At 35.8% G+C, this 20574-nt stretch overlaps 1 long non-coding RNA gene across 1 annotated transcript; it reads right to left on the reverse strand.

Moving 5' to 3' along the window:
• Nucleotides 1-2437: 2437 nt before the first annotated feature.
• Nucleotides 2438-7582, reverse strand: LOC104239534 (uncharacterized). The gene is made up of 4 exons (XR_714157.2): nucleotides 7238-7582; nucleotides 6734-6758; nucleotides 6449-6568; nucleotides 2438-2646 (listed from the first exon to the last, which is right to left on the reverse strand). It is a non-coding gene; the product is annotated as an uncharacterized lncRNA (long non-coding RNA).
• Nucleotides 7583-20574: the final 12992 nt, after the last annotated feature.

The following is a 20574-nucleotide window of genomic DNA, read 5'->3' on the forward strand; positions in this document are numbered from 1 at the left end:
AGAAAATATGAATTTCGGTTATGTAGAACTTCAAAAAAAGAGAAGAGTTTAAACTTTAAATTAACTTTATTAATTCGCCTAGAAAAATAGCCTTTAAATAAAATATATATAATTTTTTTTAAAGGAACTTAAGGCCCTCGTTACAGTTTGGCTTTAGGCCTCGAACTGTGTTGAGCCGCCTATGATTGCGATGCTCTTTTAATAGCCTGTTTGGCCAAGTTGTAAAAATCAACTTATTTTGAGAAATGTTTTTTTTCAAAAGTACTTTTGGGGGAAGTAGTTTGTGTTTGGCTAATTAGTTTGAAAAGCACTTCTGAACAACAATTAGTGTTTGACCAAGCTTTAAAAAACTGCTTCTAAGTGTATTTTTCTCAAAAGTGCTTCTCAAAAAAGTGCTTTTGGAGAGAGCTACTTTTTTCTACTTCTCCTCAAAACTACTTTTTTTCTTTCCAAAAGCTTGACCAAACACCTTAATTTTTGACCAAAAGTACTTTTGGCAAAAAAAATAAATAAATATTTCTGGCCAAAAAGAAGCTTGGTCAAATAGGCTATAAGTCCCGACCCCGTCTAATTCTACTTCAGTTGAACTGATCATTTATTAAAATATATAGTAGTACCCTAATGACTTATGAATAAAAAGCGTCGAAAAGCTAAAAAAGAAGGTAGGAGCCCCGATCATCAATTAGATATAGATATTTTGCTATCGTTAAGTTATGATTTTTTTTTGCATTCCGCTGGTCCATTCTTTATTAAAAGGCAAAATATATAAGTACTTATCTATGACCCAAATTTTCCTTACACATTTTCTGTGAACAATAATAATATTATGCATACAATCTTTTTAAAGTGTATCTAGTATATACTATCTTTGACTCGCGTGTTTACACAAAAGAAGAGCGTGAAATTTGATTTTTTGCTATCAGATTATTTATTAAAGTGCCACGTGTTCAAATTTTATTTAACTTTTTTAATTGGGTTGCAACCCCTTCTTCTCCGTCTTCATCCTCTGAACTCACTCCCCCAATTTGTGGTGTAGATAAATGACGTGGCATTGAAAGCAACAGGAGCACATAAGCAAGGTACTCGATGTTCAACTCTGCCGCCGACGACTTTATGGAAGAACGGAAACCAAAACGACACGTTGGACTCGACGTTGTCGAATAAATTCTGGTGGTCGCACAAGAGAACATGTAGTTCGAGTTCCAGCTCGACAACAGAGAGGAAGGAACTGGATGCGAGGAAAAGGGATATCGAGCGGGGAAATTACACAGGTGTTGACGTTGCGAGTGACCGGCGAGTTGAACCGGTGGTTTTCTTTGAAGAAAGCGAGCCTAAAGAGTGGGTGGGTCAGGTTGAGCCGGTCGTGTTAACTTCATTGGAGAAACATAACTAATCACGAAAATCCGTCAACTTTTGATTGAATTTCCTCCTCGATTTGATTTTGCATCTGTAATTTTAACTCGAATGGGAGCAAATATTTCAAAAAGTTGTCTTATAGCTTAATGAACATATTTGATCGTAAAGAATATTTTGGAAATTTTGGTAAAATGTTCTTGGTTGTCTCCATTTTTAAAACCTGCTCTATAATGGTGTTGCAAGTACAATGGTGTTACAGGTAGGGGCAGCCACACCCTAGAGAAAATGAGAAAGTGAAGCACTTGCTTTAGGCCCCAAAAATTTAAGGGCCCCAAAATTTTTCTATATATAGTATATTATTTATATAATTATTTTTTAGTATTGATAAATTTATTCTTTATTTTCATATAAATTTTTAATAACGTAATATCTTCCTCTAATTAATATAACCAAAATAGTTTTTTTGTTAATCTTATTTTACGTTTTTACTGAATTATATTTCTCTATGTTTTAGTTAGTCACGTAAATATATCTAATAATTATTTATTTTTCTAACATAAATTATAGTCCCTTAGTCCTAATTTGTATGAAGGTGTTTGACTGGACATGTAGTTTATGAAATAAAGGAAGACTTTTGAAACTTGTGATCTAAAACAAACCATAAAAACTTATGTGGCTAGACTCTAGAAATCATCTCATAAAAATTTAATGTTGAATTATTACCAAATATAGAGAGGGGACCGACTAAAAAAAAGGTATCACATAAGGTGGGATGGAGGAAATATATTTTATGGATTCTGTCATTTAAGTTGTGATGCAATCAATGTTAAATTCATTCATTTTTTTGCACTTTATAAAACGAAATTCTATTTTTTTTTTCAGTTCACATACTCACTTGTCTATTTTCAAATATCGATGCTATATACATATACTAGTAGTGCATACATGAGTATTAGTGCCCAACATGAGTAAAATTTAAATTTGGGTATTTTCGCTCCAGGCTACTCAAGCAGTTACAGCACTTGTGAACAGCCTACAAGATCGCAGGAATTATGTATAAATTTCATAGTCAGGCATCACCTAGTTAAATAGCACAAATATCTAATTTATAACCATTATCTTTACAAACTTGAGTCTCCAAAAAAACAAAATAGATCTTGAAAAATTAACAGGTACATACACATTAGACAAATTGAAGTAGTGGTGTTATTTTTCTTTTCATACTACGCCACTATCCATGTAATGCCAAGAAAGATAAATACCAAGAAGTCTTGCGTCTTTTCTCCTTCCCTGCATCATTGAGAAGGTCTTAGAACAACTATTACACCAATATAAAATATGAGACATGTCAACTAAAACTACACTATTACTATCGTGTTGCTTTTTTTTTCCAGACCTGTTTTGAAAATCGCTTTTCTTAAGCCGAGGGTCTATTAGAAATAACCTCTCTATTTACACAAGGTAGGGGTAAGGTTTGCATACACTACCCTCCCCAAACTCAATTGAATCAAACTCATAAGACGAAATTGCTATTGCTTTCCTATGGCTACCACAGACGGAAATACAAAATACTTAATTCGCACTCCCACGGGTAAGAATAAAAAAGAAGTACCAAAAATCGCTATCATTAATTCCTTTTCAGCGTAAACTCACCTTTATCTGTATGAACAACACATGCAAAACAAATCGTAATAGAACGGGATTACAACAACATAACAAGGTATTTAAGGGCACCAATATGGCAAATGCTTCCTTGCGGCCATGGAAAAGAGTGAATTTAGCTGCATATTCATTACATACATGTTCAATAACTTCATGAGCTTTGTAATGCTACAATGTAGCTGGAAAATAGCACTATCAATGTCTTTTCCAGACTAATAATGTAAAATCGTCATTTGTGTATGTCAATCATTAGTCGAGCACAACAATGGACTTCTTCCTGAGTAACTTAAAGCTCGGTGGCATATATTATTTAATTACACCTTGATGCCTCATATGGTTTATTTTAATGATGTTCTCCCTGTTCTTGTTCATATTCCTACTGTACCAAAAATATATACCATGCACAAGTTTCACCAAACACGACAGGCTCTAGCTGTGATCCAAACCACTTTTATCCATGCCGAGCTTATGTGTTTTAAGAGTCAGAGGACCATAGTTTCTTGATTTAGCCTCAATTAGTTACCTTTTCTCAATGTTCTTACAACATGATCAACATTAAGTATGGTAAAATTGCTTATCAACAAACATTTAGTTCCAAAATCCTTACCCACTTCCCAATCTGTTGAGGTTGGCGATCTAACTATTGTGCCAACTAATGTCGACAGAGCTGCTATAATATAAGTCCCAGTATTTTTCAAGCCTCCCACAATAGGACTCAATCCTAAAACTAAGCCAGATATCTCATAATTTATGTATGCTAGCCTTCTGATAACATTTCTTATATTCCTTCGAGATTATGTCAACCTACAATTCATAAGGGAGTCTAATGGTAGTAATCCTAAAAAATTTTGTGCCATTTTCATTCCACTTTCTAGGCTTTCTAACCTTAGCCAACCAGCACTTTCAAATATACATGCAAGCAAATGGAGATATAACTTTGAATAATTAAAAGCCATACCTAATTTTTCTTGTTAACACAAAATTAGACAAAGTAGCAGTAGTGCCATAGAAAACACATGCAAGCAAACAGAGTAAATTTCAACATGTTTCTTATACACAACTACAAATACAACAAATATATTTTACCAAACTCTTGCTCTTTCTTTTTTTTCCTTTCTAAAATTTTTCCTACTTCCCAACTCTCTAGTTAAGATATATATTTTCCAGTTATAGTTAAAATAAAAATAGCTGGGAGTAAATTGCAAAAGCAATTTCATACATTTTTTTCTTTGGTTGAGGAATTTCAAAATTCATGTTCCAACTACATAGCCAGCATCCTCTAATATTTTTCCCCTGAAATCATATTTGCATCTACAATAAAGCACCCATCAATATTAAAATAAGCACAAGGACAATAAAAATGGTCGTAGAATCCCTATCATAAGCACAATCAGCTAAGTTGCTCGGAAACGGGTGTAGGTGTCCGACACGGGTGCGGATCTAGAGGTCGCATCCTTCGAGATGTAAATCCTAACATTCGGGGATACGTATCCTAGTACGGATATGGGTATAGGGATTCGGCTAAATATAATTCAAAAGAATAAAAAATAAAAAAATCCCTAAGTTACGAGAAATTTTGAGGAATACTTACATATAGCTTGTAAAGTGTGGATGTTTTATTCTCAAGTTGTAGATAAATAAAGGATTGATTTCCTAAATAAGGTATGCTATTTTCTTCCCTAGTTTTGGTTATGATTACGGGAATCACATTGTATCTCGTCTCGAATTTTTCCGTCCGTCGTGGTCAAAGTACCAAAAATTATTTGACCAGATCCGGTATGGATCCCATACCCACACCCATACTAGTATCGTGTCGACACGGGTGCGGTACCTAAACTGCCATGTCGGAGCAACTTAGCCAATCTGTATCCATTTCATTTTTCTGGTTCCTTGAGAAGATAAATGCAATGATACATAGATTAATATACTGCAAGCTCAATAATAAGTTACATACCTTCCAAATGAAAATCACTATGTTGATTGGGTTATATAAAAAATCATTCATGGAACATTAAGAGTCATTCGGAGCCTAATAAACTCTTATGTATTCAGCTGTATGTCTAGGGAAGTACTCTCTGCTCTTTCTCCTTATCCTTCCTACACCCCCAACTCTGCAGTCACGATTTAAACTCATCTTAAGTTGCACACCAGATGTCTAGCATACAGATATGGAGTTACTCCACGTTAAAAGTAAAGCAGTTGCACTAAGTTAAAAGTAAAAAAGTAGGATGTAATTCGCTAAAAAAAATTTATTCCTTTTTCATTTGGCGTAGGAGCTCCAAATATGTGCTACAATAGCATAACAAGAACCCTTGAAACTTATCTCCAATATCATAGGCATCCACAGGAGTGCACTCACCAAAATAATAAGCAAAGGAACCTAGTAGGAAAGGTAAACTCATTACTCAGAACATGTATCATTGCCCAAAAGTTTTTCAAGATTAAGAGGTCAGGAAATTTTTTAGCTCAATTTGATGGAAGATTCTTCTTAAACACAGTTACTTTTAACAATTAGATGGTTCCGTTAAAGATTTGTTTTTTTTCCCGATCACATTGCCAGATCATCCATCAAACGATTCTATCTGTCTAATAATCCCCTCAAAGGCAAAGATCGCAGAAAAAGGTCTTTCCTTTTGAAGAGCCTGCACCAGAACCATCAAATATTTCCAGATTTGATATCAGACCCACAACCTTGATTTCAAATATGTCCTCACTTTTATCTGCAAGATTAAATTTGTTAATTCACTATCCTTTAACATGCTTCACCAACACCATACATATTTAGCTTTTAAGGAAGCTGTTACCTTTTTTTAATTTCATTCTCACCTGCTTGACAATTGACATGCTATAATAAGAAGCTATTTCTTTTCATCTATGTATAGCCACAAAAGGCTCTTAGGTGCAATAGCCAGCCAATACCAGTAAAGCAAAAGAAGAAAAACTTACTCATTACTAATCGGACAAGGCAAGAATGTTGGAGCACAAAATGAATGACATCTTCTGGAAATTGCAGTCATTCTTAGCCTTACATCGAACAACCATAAAATAGCAACACAAAATTCATTGAGAAAAAAAATCCAATTTTCCATACTTCTGCTACTGTTAATTCATTGTCAATAGAACATAAAGCTCTAGAGCATAAAAAATATGCCTTTTCTGCCTCAGCCGTTGCTTGACGGGGAACGCCTCAAGGCGAGAGAGAAAGAGAAAGAGATTTACTTTGCCTACTCTGAAGATGGGCAAGTTCATGTAGTACTCAAAATTACCATTTATTTTGGGTAGCAAGAAACTAACCACAAAAGAAATTAACAGAAGAGCAAGGTACAAGGCACTGATGCCATTATAACCATAAAATACACCCAATTAAAGCTAAGAACACAAGTATCTTTATCATATAGATTCGACATTACAAATAGAGAAATCATATCACCTGTTGATAAATTTAAGTAACATGCAAATCAACAGTCAAAGGAGGATCCATATCTTCCATCTTGGATGCAAGCGATAAACAGGCCGTAGCTAATATCTGAAATTGATCAGCTTTACTTCCCTGCAAAACCAAAAAAAAGCAATGTAGCAGAATGCAGGCAATCATCTATATTGGAGAAAATTATAATTGGATAACAAACTGCATGCATCTATATTGGAATTGTAGCAAATTCATAGAAAAATATATATCGATCTGGGTAATTTATTCACATATAAAAATGGAGACCTCCAAACCCAGAATGGACATGAGCCTACAAAGAACAAAAGGCAAAAATCAAATTGAGAAGATTAAAAAAAAAATCATATTGCATTTCCATTTAAGAACAATATAAACAGTACCCTCAGAAAGAGAACAAACATAGAGAAATCACATTTTAAGTTTAAGTACTGCAGAAAATAATAATAAGAGCCAGCTGATAGTTGACTCCCAATTTCAAGAAAAGCCGAAAGCTTAATAGAATCCAACATCTCTCCAAATGGAAAGAGAATAAAAATAAATTAATTCAGCATAGTTGATCTAAAGGCATCAAGCCCTAGTTTATTTTTGGCCATGCAATCACAAATTAAAAGTTAATTCACTCAAACAAAATCAAACACACGACATTCAAAAAAAGAAGAAGGAAAAATCAAGTAGATGACAATGTAACCCCAAGTACCAACTTCACAATTTCTTTAGATATTTAGCGCGAAACTATCTCTCCTTTAATTTATGTAAGATGTCATCACTTACACTTGACAAATCAATGGATCTTCTGATCTTTCACTGCCAAAGACAAAGCTTTTAATGTAGTTTTGGAGGGTTTAAAACAAAGACCCATTACAATAAAAGGACATACAAAAAACTTCCGCCAAATGTACCAAAACCATGACTTAGAAAAAAGAAAGGTGAGGGAGAAGAACAAAATAAAAAGTGGAGTACATGGGAAATAGAAGTGAAAATGGAACTAATAGTAAGTTGTCCAAGAAAAATGAAACTGCTAAACACGTGTCACTTGGAAGACGAAAATGGGAGCGCTGCAATTGAAAGTTTGAAACCAAAATACCCTTGAAAAATAACTACAATTCCTAAATTACCCTTGTTCGTACATTTTTTGTACAGTTGAACTCCCGTTTTTATATTGTAGTAATATATATATATATTTCTCTCTCTGTATATAAGGCCTCTTATTAAGGCTTTAGGCCCAGATGCTATTCAGCCGCCCCCGGTTGCAGGTATGAGTTGAAGAAGATGAGGGCATATTTATAATTTTATATTTTTATTTTTAAGTTTATAAACTAAAGTCAAACGCATGAAATATACGAATGATCTTTTTATGGGATCTGGTCAAAAGAGGTGTGTACTAGATACACTTTAGAAATACAGTGTGTATAATATTATTATAGTCCACAAAAATTATATAAGGAGGATTTGGACCATATGTTAGGTGACAACTTATGTATTTGTCTTATTAGAACTCATAAATAATATATACGGTCTTATCCGTTTACATTTGTGAGGTATTGTTCATTTTAGGACCTTATGCGTTTGTCCTAATTGAAAGACGTCCCACAAAATTGAGATTTTCTATTTCTCATATCCAACGTGGGATAATCTTCGTTCTCCGTTAATATTTGCATACCTTTCTATAATAATATCTCTAAATAACAATTATTTACTCTAAAAGTTAAAAGTTTTTTCGAAATTAATTTTTATATTATATTTACCTTTCTATAGCATCTTTTTATCTATAATAACAATATCCATTTTATAGCAGTACATGCTTTGTAAAATCACTAGAATCTCTAAGATTATCAATAATAAATCTAAATATTTTGACCAAATAAATTTAATGTACCACGTATGATAAAGAATACCGTGTTCCGTTCTTAGTCAAGGATTTCATTCGGTACTATTATAAAATATGCTTGTATATTTTACTTCGAATTGCACAAATTAAATCTTTGCATATTTAGGTATGAATTTATTAATAATATATTAGCCTCATTTAGTCTTTAATTAGCAAAATATGCATATTTTCAGATTTTTTAATTTGAACATTTTTCTTATGTTCTATATATACCATTAAAACAGTTTTGCGTGAAAAGCAAATTATCTGTCAGTTACAGAAATGCTCTCTATTACTCTAACCTATCCCTATCTCCTTGTCCACTCCCAACAATAATCTCCCATGAGAACCCCCACCCCCACCCCCCACCCCAGAAACCTTGATGTGATGCACCATACAGACCCTCCTGATCTTTTAGCCATGCAGCTAGATGCCCCAGTTTCGACCTCTTCAAAATATTCCTTCTTAACTACTCTTCTAAAACCTTCACCATGTGACCTCCTTCCACCAAATACAGAATTTATACCATATTTGTACCAGTAGATATTGACTTGAACGATGAAGCGGATAATCCATATGATACAAAGGATTACATTCCCCTCACAACTGATGATAAAGCTCGTTTGTACACCTCTTGGAAAAACTCCATTATATATAAACTATTCGGAATATTCATTGGAAACCAATTGCTTAAAACAATACTCCAAACTCTTTGGAGATCTTCGGAACCAATCAACATCATTGATCTAGGGCATGCTTTCTTCCATATTAAATTTACACATGAGCATAATATGCTTCATGCTCTTTATGACGGATCGTGGTTTATCTTGGCCATTTCCTTATGGTACGTAGGTGGGAACCACAATTTGTTGCTTCCTCTGTGCAGCTAGCTTACTCCGCTATTTGGGCTCTCTCACACCTCTTTTTTACTACACCTCGTAAATGGCATAAATATAAGGGAGTTTTTTCAATTAAAGGACAATCAAAACGAGATTAATTATTTACAATTCAGAGTCGCCACTTGGGATAATTTGTGGTGTCCCAAGTCACCGATGGAATGCCGAATCGAGGAAAGATTGACTCTATTTAACAATCCGCGAATCAGAAATCCGAGTAAGGAATTCTGTTAACCCGAGAGAAGGTGTTAGGCATTCCCAAGTTCCGTGGTTCTAGCACGGTCGCTTTGATCATACTTAGCTTATTATAATTGTTTAATTACTGATTTTAGAACCTATGTGCATCTACTTTTTACCGCTTTTTAATTAAGAAAATTATCTTGAAACGAGTCACGCGTACATGTACCCATTTGTTTTGGCGCGTCAAAAATCATGTCACGCGTACGTGTCCACAATTAATAACGTTTTATTATTGTAAAAAAAAGAAAAGTTTGGCCAAAGTTGGCGTGCCTAAAGCAAACTACGAACATTCGGCATTTTGTATGATTAAATGGTAGATGACACACCTCGGACTATATGAGCTAGTTTAATTAATAGCCTACGAAAATCCATTTTATTATTAAGAAGGTTTGTTCGAAGTTGCGCGAACGCATACTTCGAATTGGTTTTTAGAATTGTAATCATATCACGCGAACGTGTACACAATCACAATTGTATTTTAAACGACCCTAAAGGCTTTTCTACGAATATTCATCACTAGTGTCTAATTAGTATTTGGGAGGGCCATAGAAAATCAACTAAACGGCACACCTCCACCATTGATAATTTAGTTAGTTAAGGCCCAAGATGTGACTAAAGAAACCTCAAAAGAAAACAAACTCATAAGGGAAAGTTGATTATTTAAAGCAAAGGTTTAATCCAATCCCAAACATATTGGTGAATTTAAGTCAAAGAGGGACAGCCCATCACTAACATGCCAGCAGCCCAACGCGAACAAACTAAGCACATTCGAAAGAAATTGTTTCATTTAGGCCCAAGAATGAGCCCCAAGTTCCTGAAGGTATGCTATTCTTATTTTGGGGTGAGGGACTCAACATCGAATCTCCATAACACCAAATGGATGCCTGAAGCGAAGCAAATTCAGAAAGCCAACGCTATGGCTACCACATAATCCGACTCGAGTTCGAGTCTCAGGTACCACGAGATCTTTTAAGCATTGGAACCACTAAGCTCCAAATAGAGATACAGACCTTAATCAATTACCCTATTTACACAGCAAATAAGAAACCACCAACCAATTAATAAACTCAAATTGAAGTAGGCATGCTCCAATATTATCAGAATTCCTGAAGCCAACATACATATTTACTTGGATCGTAACAAATTACCCCCAGATTCCTAATCATGTTGATTTACTTCTGACATAAAATAGAAAGATGACCCAGAAAGATATACATACTACTGAAGAAGGCTATCCCTCTCTCCTTGAATCTAGCACCATGAAACATTCACATTTGCTGAAGAAATCCTAAGGCTATCCCCCTTCCCTTTAAACTCATCACTAAATGTAAATTTCTAATCACATAACCATAAATTAAAACCTAAAGTAGACTGATATGATGACACCTTTCAACATTACAACCCTGTATTCCTTTTGTTAACATATCTAAGCATGGAACAACCAAAATCAACATACACTGAACTTCATGCGTCGAATTCAAATGATGAACACAATCAACTACCGAAACAGTGGTATACCATACATTTACTAGAACAAACCCTGTATTCAGCTAATATAGATTGCTAAATTAACATTCACTACAACTAACATAACCAACAGATCCAAAAGCATTCATGAGTTCAAACAGTCTCTAATTAATTACATAACATGAAGATCTATCTAATCAATAAAGCTAAATGAACTATATTGAATCGAATGAACACATAAAATAGAAGGAATCAGCATGGCTTTTATTCTCTTTCCCAACTTGAGAGCTACATCATGATGGATTTAGAACATGTACCTGGAAATTAAGAAAAATGGAAGAAGGAGTGAGGTTCAGCCAAGCAATAGCAAGAAACGGCCCAGATTCAGCAGTTTGAACAGTGAAATTCACTCAGAACATTAGTAGAACAGTAAACCAGTCAATACACTTAAATCAACTCTTTCAAATACCCAAGCTCAAACCATTTTCAACCTCAAAGAAAATCAAAACTCGTTTCAGCAATGGAAAACTTCAAAATTTAAACAGAGAATTCAATGGAATAGTGTTTTTCACTCTTTTCAGCTGTTTTTGAATTTTCAGTATTTCTTAGCTTTCCAATTTTCTCTTAGATTTCAGAATGTGTAAAAACTGTCCCAAAATGAGGAGAAAGAGGTCCTTATATAAGCCTATCTAGTGCAGCCCTATTCTAGCTAGCTATTTCCCATTTTAGCCCTCTCAAACCAAATTGTTTTTTACCCTCTTACCCCTCTAAAGAATCTGAAAATCACCGCTCCTAACAGACTCATGTTTATCCTATCTTCTAGAGCCTCTCCCCTAACAGAATTGATTCCCTTACCTTATGAAGTCCCCAAACTGCCCTTTGCCCAACCAATTATTACTACTCCTGCCCTTTCATTTGAGACCCCCCAAAGTTCTAGGCATGACAATTAACTCCCCTAAGATCACCTAAAGTAAAACAAATAGTACTAAACAAATTCCAAAGGCTTCAAACAGATCAAAGGAATTCTCAACAACAATGCAAAACTTCTATTAATTGAACCAAACATAACACGAATAAAACACTCAGCATTCACAAGATCATCTAAAATAGCAATTAAATAGACGTATAATCTCTAAAACTTATTGAAATTAGACATAATGGATTTACACATATGAAATAAAGAAAACCAGAACCAAAACTAAGCAAAGAATAAGAGAAAGAAAACACTGGTCTAACTAGGGGTGGGCATTCGGTATTTCGGTTCGGTATTTAAGAATTTCAGTTTGGTATTTCGGTATTCGGTTTATTGATTGTGTATACCAAATACCGTACCAAATTATTTCGGTACGGTTCGGTATTTCTTATTTTGGTTCGGTATGATTTCGGTACGGTTTCGGTTTAACCAAGACCCATTCAGATTGTTGCATTTCAGTAATTTAACCAAAATGCAGATGCAACAGTCTTAACCAACAGATGCAGCAGCAGTCTAACCAACAGATGCAACAGATATTTCTAATTAACCCATCTTCTTTTCTTTCTCCAACGAGCTGTAAACAGGTTGACTAAGTTTTCACAAAAAAAAATTATTGGGAAAAAGAACTATTTCCGAGAAGACAAATAAAGAAGCAAATTGTAAATTTGGTTTAAATTAGCAGCACATACATGGAAGGATGATACTTATGCAGAAGAAGTAAATAAATATCAATATTCATAAACTCTTGAGTCTTGTAAGATGAAGGTCGTCATATCATAACATAAAAGTTTGCTTAAAAAGTATCATTTAATTAGCAGCACATACATGGAAGATGCACAAGTATGAAACTAGACCAACAAGTACTGGAAATGTGGAACAGTATCTACTCCATTTTGGTGTGTCACTTACTAGTTGGTGTCAAACCATTTTGTCATCTCCATAGCAGGGACAAAGGCATTTCCTCAGGCCATGGACAAGTATGCTTCGAACCCGATCTCACCACCGGTCCAGTTCTGACTTCTCTGAGTTCTCTTTCACAGTCAACGTAGCCGATCTCTATTCTCTTAGGTTAGGTTTCTCCCTTTCTGTTTCTCCCTTATAATTCCCTAATCCCTAATTCCCTGTAGTGAAAGACTAAAGAGGTTTTTGTTGGGCCTTATTGGGTTGGGTTGGGCTGGCCGGCTGGGGCGCTAGGTACTAAAGCAGTGTGGACTGTGGAGAATTAGATGTACAACATATTGGGTTGGGCTGGGCAGTATAGGTCCAACATAAAATTCTTTACAAATTCGGTATTTCGGTATACCGAAATTTCAAGATCCTAATACCGAGGACCGTACCGTAATACCGAAATACCGAAAATGTTATATCGAATTAGATCGAAATACCGAAAAAATCGAAACCAAAATACCGAATTAATTCGGTCCGGATTGGAATTCGGTTTTTTGGATTTTATGCCCACCCCTAGGTCTAACCTTAGGCAAACGATAAAGGCAATGAACTTAAATGGACATTGACTACTTGGCCAGAATCCGGTGAGCTTTGAAATAAACCCAAAGATGACACTAATCAATTGTTCTTACTGAGAACAAATGACTGGCATAATTTTTGGGCTTGAATTGAGCCTTGAAAACATCAGAAATCAGAAGGGGAGAAACCGATTAGGGCTTCATTTTTTAATCTAAAATTCGAAGAGCTTGACAAAGATTTGAAGGAAACGGGTTAGGGATTTTAGGTGAGGAGATGAAGGGGATCCTAGGGTGTAATTTTGGGACAGATTGGACAAATTAAGGTTTTGGTCGTTCCCTTCGATTCTAGATTCGAGAAGTTTGGCTGGGATTCGAGGGAGGAGGTTTGGAGATTTGTAAAGAGGGGAACTAATGGTGTAAAAATGGGGTTGATTGGAGCACCGCTGCCGGCAGAAGCGAATTTTGGCAGGCCGCGCACAGAAGAGACGGTGGGGGTGTTCTCTGAGGGTGTGGAGACGATGAGAGAGGGGTAGGGGGAGGGGGCATTCGGACAATTTTATACCTAGGAGTCCTAGCTTCCCAACTATCAGATCTTACAAACCTTGACGGCTGGGATTGATTCTAAGCCAAACGGGGTCGTTTCGATTAATAGGGGGAACAAACCGGGTTTTGGCTGGTCTGGGCCTGGGTTAAACGGTCCTAATCAAATTATCTTATCAAATTGAATTAATTAATTCTAAACAATAATTACCACCACTAATCAAATACCAAATTAAAAAAACTAACAGAATTCGAAAAATTAAAATTAAAATGCAACAATGAATTATTTTGTGATTTTTCCATTTTTATAAAACACTGAATTACTGATTAATTCAAAAATACAAAAAATTAAATCCTAAATGCAAATGCAGCATATTTTTGTATTTTTCATTAATTAAACAAAATGAAATGCACAGACAAAATGCAAATAATTAACAGAAACTGTCACAAAATCCACAAAATTGCAAACACTTGAAAGAAATTATTTTGTTTTGAATTTGTTGGAATAATTCATATAGGGAAAAAATCACGTGCTCACAGGCTCGTCTACAAGAATTAAATAAGAAATATTACGATCTTCAACTCTTAAAGCTAGTAGGTAATAAACTGGCCACCTACTAAAAATCGATGCTTGTACCTCATTCACTACACGAGGTCGATATTCTCGTATTTGCATTGAAGTTTTCCTTGAAAAGCCGCTAAAAACACATGTCTACATTGATAATCACGAGAAACTAGTTATGTATGAGGGGATAAATATCCTTTGTATCCGCTGTGGGCATTTTAGTCACAACACCAAGGCTTGTCCATTTCATGCTCGACCTATAGAAACAACTGCTCCTCCATCACTTTCATCACACCAAATGGCCAACTCTGCTATTCCCAACGTGTTGTCCAGTAACTCTGAAACCCCATGGAAAACAGTAAAATTTTCATCCAAACATCATGTACGTACGGGTAAAACTAGCCCTCCACATCAACGACATCTTCAACAAATTACTATGGATTAGCAATTGCAATCATCATTCCTCAATGACGGAACAACCCCTATAGCATTGGAGGCACTCCAAGCTACCCCAAATAAGTCTTCAAACCCTACTTCTCCCTCAAAAGATACTTCTAACGCCCGCTTTTTTAATCCCACTAACCTATCATTACTTACTTCGATGGACAAAATTCCAGAAATAAATCAATTAAATAAACTATCTATTACCAACTCTAAGACTACTTCTGTAACTAAGCCCAACTTACTTACTAATATAAACCTTACAACCTCTAAACAAACTAATATAATTTCCTCCTCCTATATTACTACCTCACCTACACTCCCAGCTCAATCCACAACTCTTGGGCTGGCATATGCCACAATTACACACCACAACCCCTTAATTCCAGAACCTACTGATCACGTCCAAAGAAAACTTCAAAAGAGATATGAAACGATCGTATGCAATAATAAATACCCAACTAGGAGTCGGGGTCGAATCCACTGGGAGTTAGGGGTATATATTTGAAATAAGCAATTGGATTATCTAGATTGAACTTCCACAACAAGGTTTTGTTTTCTATTTCTATTGTTAATCTAATAATTGCAAGATAAAGAAAATAGACTAGAGATAAATGTTTTAAAGATTTTTTCCAAATGGGTAAAAGGTCTAGGACTGTGACCATAACTTAGGTGTTTGCCTTATAGGATAAAGACGTTACTGCTTGTTTTGTTGATTGGGGTATATTATAACTCACAACTCTACATTACCCACTCAATACCTCTTGTTCAGAGAATAGTTTTGCCCAATTTGGCTTTCTCAAGAGCAAATGGGTATCAACAAAAACAATTGATAAGAGCTCAAGTCGGGTTATTACTATCTCTAGGTTAAACCCTTTAATTGGGTTAATCAATCTCTCAATTGACCTAATTCTTGTTAGCTAAGTTATCCTAGACTAGGTTCCTCTTTATCAAGAAGAGACTAAGTCAAATAGATATGAATCAATGTTTGCAAACATTAATTCTACAATTAAAGCATGAACTAAGCTAAATAATCAACACCCAATCATAAAGAACCACTAAATTAATCAGCCATAAGGTTTACACACTACGATTGGATCACAACCCTAGTAGAAGTCTAGCTACTCATAATAGAAATTACAAAAAATAGAGAAGAAAAGCTAATTAAACTCATAATGGAAGATTAAAATGAAGAAATTTAATGCTAAAACACCAAAATAATATAAAACTTCCTAAAGTAGTAAAGAAAAACGGCTACAACTACTTCAGATGTTCAAACTTGACCTAATTTTGTGAAACTCGTCTATTTATACAGGACTGAAAATCTCAAACAAAAATACCCCTCAGAAGATTCTGCGGCTGCACAATTCCATGTGCGGTCAACAGATGTCTTCAGCTGGCAGGAAGTGGAGTTTTGGGGCCGCACAGTTCTGAACTCTGGCCGCGAGGCAGTCTTTTGCGGTTCAAACATTTCTGAACTCCAGTCGCGAGACAATCTTCTATGGTCGCACAATTCTTATACGGTCCACACTTTACAAGGGCATTAGGACTTGGTCTTTTAGAATACTCTCTGAACTTTCAATCTTTGTCAATAAAACCCAGATCTGCGGCCACACATTTCTAAAAGTCCTGTTGGAATTTCCTTCTTGGCTTGTGGCCGCAGATGGAATTCTGCGGTCCGCAATTTCTTCTGTATACGCAGAATTCCTTCTACGGACCGCACTTTTGTGCTTTTGTGTCCTTTATTGCCTTCCGCTTCGAATTTTTTTTAGTCGGATTTCATATCGGGAGACCAATTTTCTAGCATTCCTGCAATTTTGCACAATTTCATTAGTTTTAGGAATACAATTCAATACTTTCGAACTAAAACAAAAGCTAAAAGGTGCTAATAAGCAGTCAAAATCTTCACTTATCAACTCCCCCAAACTTAAGTCTTTGCTTGTCCTCAAGCAAATAAATTAGTTCCCACCTCCAAAATGTTATATCCCGGATTTCGTACGTAAAAGTTTCGTCGTAAATTAATCGATGTAGACTCGGGGATGAGATTATCTTGAGGTTATAAGTATTTATGCTATTTATAACAAGCGATAAATAAGTGTTGTGAAGGTTAAAGGGCAAACGAATAAAAGAAAATGAGTTTCGTTGAAGGTTATCGATTTGGAATAAAATACGGCCCAAGCTATAATACCCGGTATTAGAGGTGCCTATGTTCTTGAATTCCCATGTGTCTTATTATTACATCTTCAATTCATGGGTCTCAAAAAAATACGTAAGTTGAAAAAAAAGTTTACTTCATGATATTACTCAAAGGCATAATGGTCTTATGACATTGCGAGAGATTTTATCGACATACTTCTCATACATTGCATTCATTTATACATGTACATTGACCCATGGCCATATGGCATTATATACACATATATATGTATACGTATATGAGATATGAGAAAAAGTTACGGCGTTATATATGTACCACCACCTGATCAGCTGGTACATGTTGATGATTTTACCCACAGTGGATGAGATAATATGATGGGATGCCCTCAGAGGCTTGATGATGTTATGTACACCTATACCTATGCATGACACGACATTTATATGCACGTGCATGAGATTATAAATGTTTCAGGATTTACAAAATGATTTAGACTTACAGGTGGAATTCCTTATTCCATGTTTCATCTATGTCTGTTATGTACTGATTTTTATGCCTTACATATTCGTATTGACGCCCTATTTCCCAGGGCCTGCGTTTTATGCTCGCAAGTGTAGGTAGACAAGTTGATTGTCCCCCTTCTTAGGATCCTTAATCAGTGAGAGATGGTGTGCTCCATTTGATCTGGAGTTGCTTTAAATTTTAGTACGATATGTTTGTATACATATATAGGTATGACGGGGCCCATTCCCTTCCTTGTACAGTTGTATATTCTGTTAGAGGTCTGTAGACAGTCATGTATAGTTGGGTAATATGTGGCCTTGTCAGCCTCCAGTTTTGGATATGTAGTTGTCTATAGTATCCTTGTTGGCTCGCCCTACGTATTTCGTACGTGTATGCATATACGTCTTTTGGACAGGTTTCCCCTCACACATGTTATTCTCACAATTGAGCAGATGTTACTCATGTTTATATCTTAGTCGCATGCTTAAGGGTGTTCGACAGATAGGACTCGAGCACCCGTCGTGGCCCATCGGTTTGGATCGTGACAAAAGTGGTATCAGAGCAATTCTATCCTAAGGCTGTCTGCAAACTGTGTCTTGTAGAGTCTTGTTTATGAGTGTTTGTGCACCAAACTTATAAACAAGAGGCTACAGGAAATTTAGGATGGTTGTTTTTCTTTCTAATCCAGATTGTGCGATAGAATTGAGTCGTAAGTATCCACTCCTAATCTTTACCTTATTTATGTTTTACTGATGCATATTACTACTAGACGACAGGCGCAAGCAGATAGCATGGGTGAGAAGGCTATGCAGGTGTTAGAAGGAGATTAAAGTTATACTATGAAGTCAGATCCATCGGCGATCATGGGTTGTATTGAGGAGGATCCTTCCGAGGATCCATGTGAGTCATCCGTTAGAGCATTTTTGATTTTGTCAGCAGTAGATAGGATGAGAAGAGTTCCAACCTCACCAAGGCCATTAACTTCATTATCAAGACTCGTTGATCAGGGTATAAAGGGAATGGCGCACAGATTGGCACAATCAGGTTCCCCTCAGGCTCAAAACTATGTCAGAGTATTTATAGACACCAATTCTTCTGATGTTCCAGATAGTTCACAGTCTTGGGAGTCCGTCAATCAAGGTTCGACTGTGTATATTATAGGATATGTATAGGAAGAGGATAGTGGTCTGGCCAAGAGGAGGAAGGTAACTGATAAGAATATGAAGCTTTCGCTTTGAAGTGTGTCTAATCGAGGCTCTTACATAGGATGAGGCAAGGACCCTCTACTATAGACTTCCTCCAGATGTTAGCTTTTGGTTGGTGAGCTCCACGTCTTCTTGGAGTATTACCAAGAAAGGATTCTGAATATGTTAGGTTGTTTTATGAGGACGTAGGGAGCCCTATCCCGACTTATATATATTATGGTTATGTTTTCTTAGAACTTTTGTAGATGGTATCACGTGTATAGTTTTGGGTATGACATATCTACGGCTTTGTCGACCCCTATATATCTATATAAACCTTTTTCAAAATTATTTATGCGAGTTAAGTCCTAATATTGTTACTTATATATATGGATGTGCCCGTAATGGCCCGTGATAGGTTTGATAATAAACAAGGATAAGGTACGTGGTGCTTAGTTGGGTAGAACTTGATGTTATAATGAGTATGGATTGGTTGGATTTTTGTTATTCTAACATCGAATGTTTATCAAAGATGGTTCGATTTAATTTCCTAGGAGAGCCAGTTTTCAGAGTGGAAAGGTAATACGGCATCACCGAGAGATAGATTTATTTCCTATCTTAAATAAAGGAAGATGATCAGAAAAGGTTATAATTATCACTTAGTTCGGGTAAAAACTGTGAAAGTGGAGTCACCAAGCGTTCAATCTATCCTTGTGGTTAATGAGTTTCTCGATGTTTTTTTCCGATAAGCTTTCGGTTCTCCCGCCAGAGCAAGAGATTGAGTTTGCTATTGACCTATTACCATATATTCAGCTAATATCTATTCCTCCCTATAGAATGGCACCTACAAAACTGAGAGAGTTGAAGAAACAACTAAGGGACTTGCTTGAAAAAAGGCTTTATCATACCTAGTACATCACCGTGGGGAGAACCTGTGTTATTTGTGAGGAAGAAAGATAGTTCCTTGCGGGTGTGTATTGATTATAGATAATTTAATAAGGTGATGATCAAGAATAAGTACCCACTCCCGAGGATTGGTGATTTATTTGATCAATTGCAAGGTGCAACGTATTTCTCAAAGATAGACATGAGGTTCAAGTACCATCAGGTAAGGGTTAAGGAGAAAGATATCCCGAAGTCAGTATTCAGGACCAGATATGGGCACTTTGAGTTTCATGTCATGTCATTCAGTTTGACTAATTCCCTAGTAGTAATCATGGACTTGATTAGTCAAGTGCTCAGACCTTTCTAGATATATTCGTGATTGTATTATTTGATAATATATTGATGTATTCTCGTTCGGAGATTGAGCATGCAGATCATTTGCGTACTGTGCTCAGAGTTCTACAAAACGGAAAGTTGTATGCAAAATTCTCTAAATGTGAATTCTGTAGCTTTCCTTGGGCATATTATTTCAAGTAAAGGTATCCGGGCTAATACACAAAAGATTGAGGCAGTAAAGACTTGACCCAGACTCATAACACCAACGAAGGTTCGTAGCTTTCTCGGTTTGGCAGGTTATTACATGAAACTTATAAAGGGATTTTCTTCTCTTTTAGCACCTTTGACAAAAGTAGTGGGATGATGTGATGCCTCGCTTGATGTTCTAGAATAACATAAGGAAATATACGGTTGAAGGAAGGTTGCAAATAAGTATAAATAGATATGTGTAGGTCAGAAGGTAAAGTATGGTAGAGCGACAAGGTTTTAGGAAGATAAGAGTAAGGATAAAAAAAGGTGAGTGAAAAGATAGCGAGAATGGATAAGTCCTCAGGATTAAGCCCATGAAAATAAGAGAGCTGATGATTTC

The sequence above is a fragment of the Nicotiana sylvestris genome, chromosome 1, assembly GCF_000393655.2.
Source record: "Nicotiana sylvestris chromosome 1, ASM39365v2, whole genome shotgun sequence".
Classification (NCBI taxonomy): domain Eukaryota; kingdom Viridiplantae; phylum Streptophyta; class Magnoliopsida; order Solanales; family Solanaceae; genus Nicotiana; species Nicotiana sylvestris.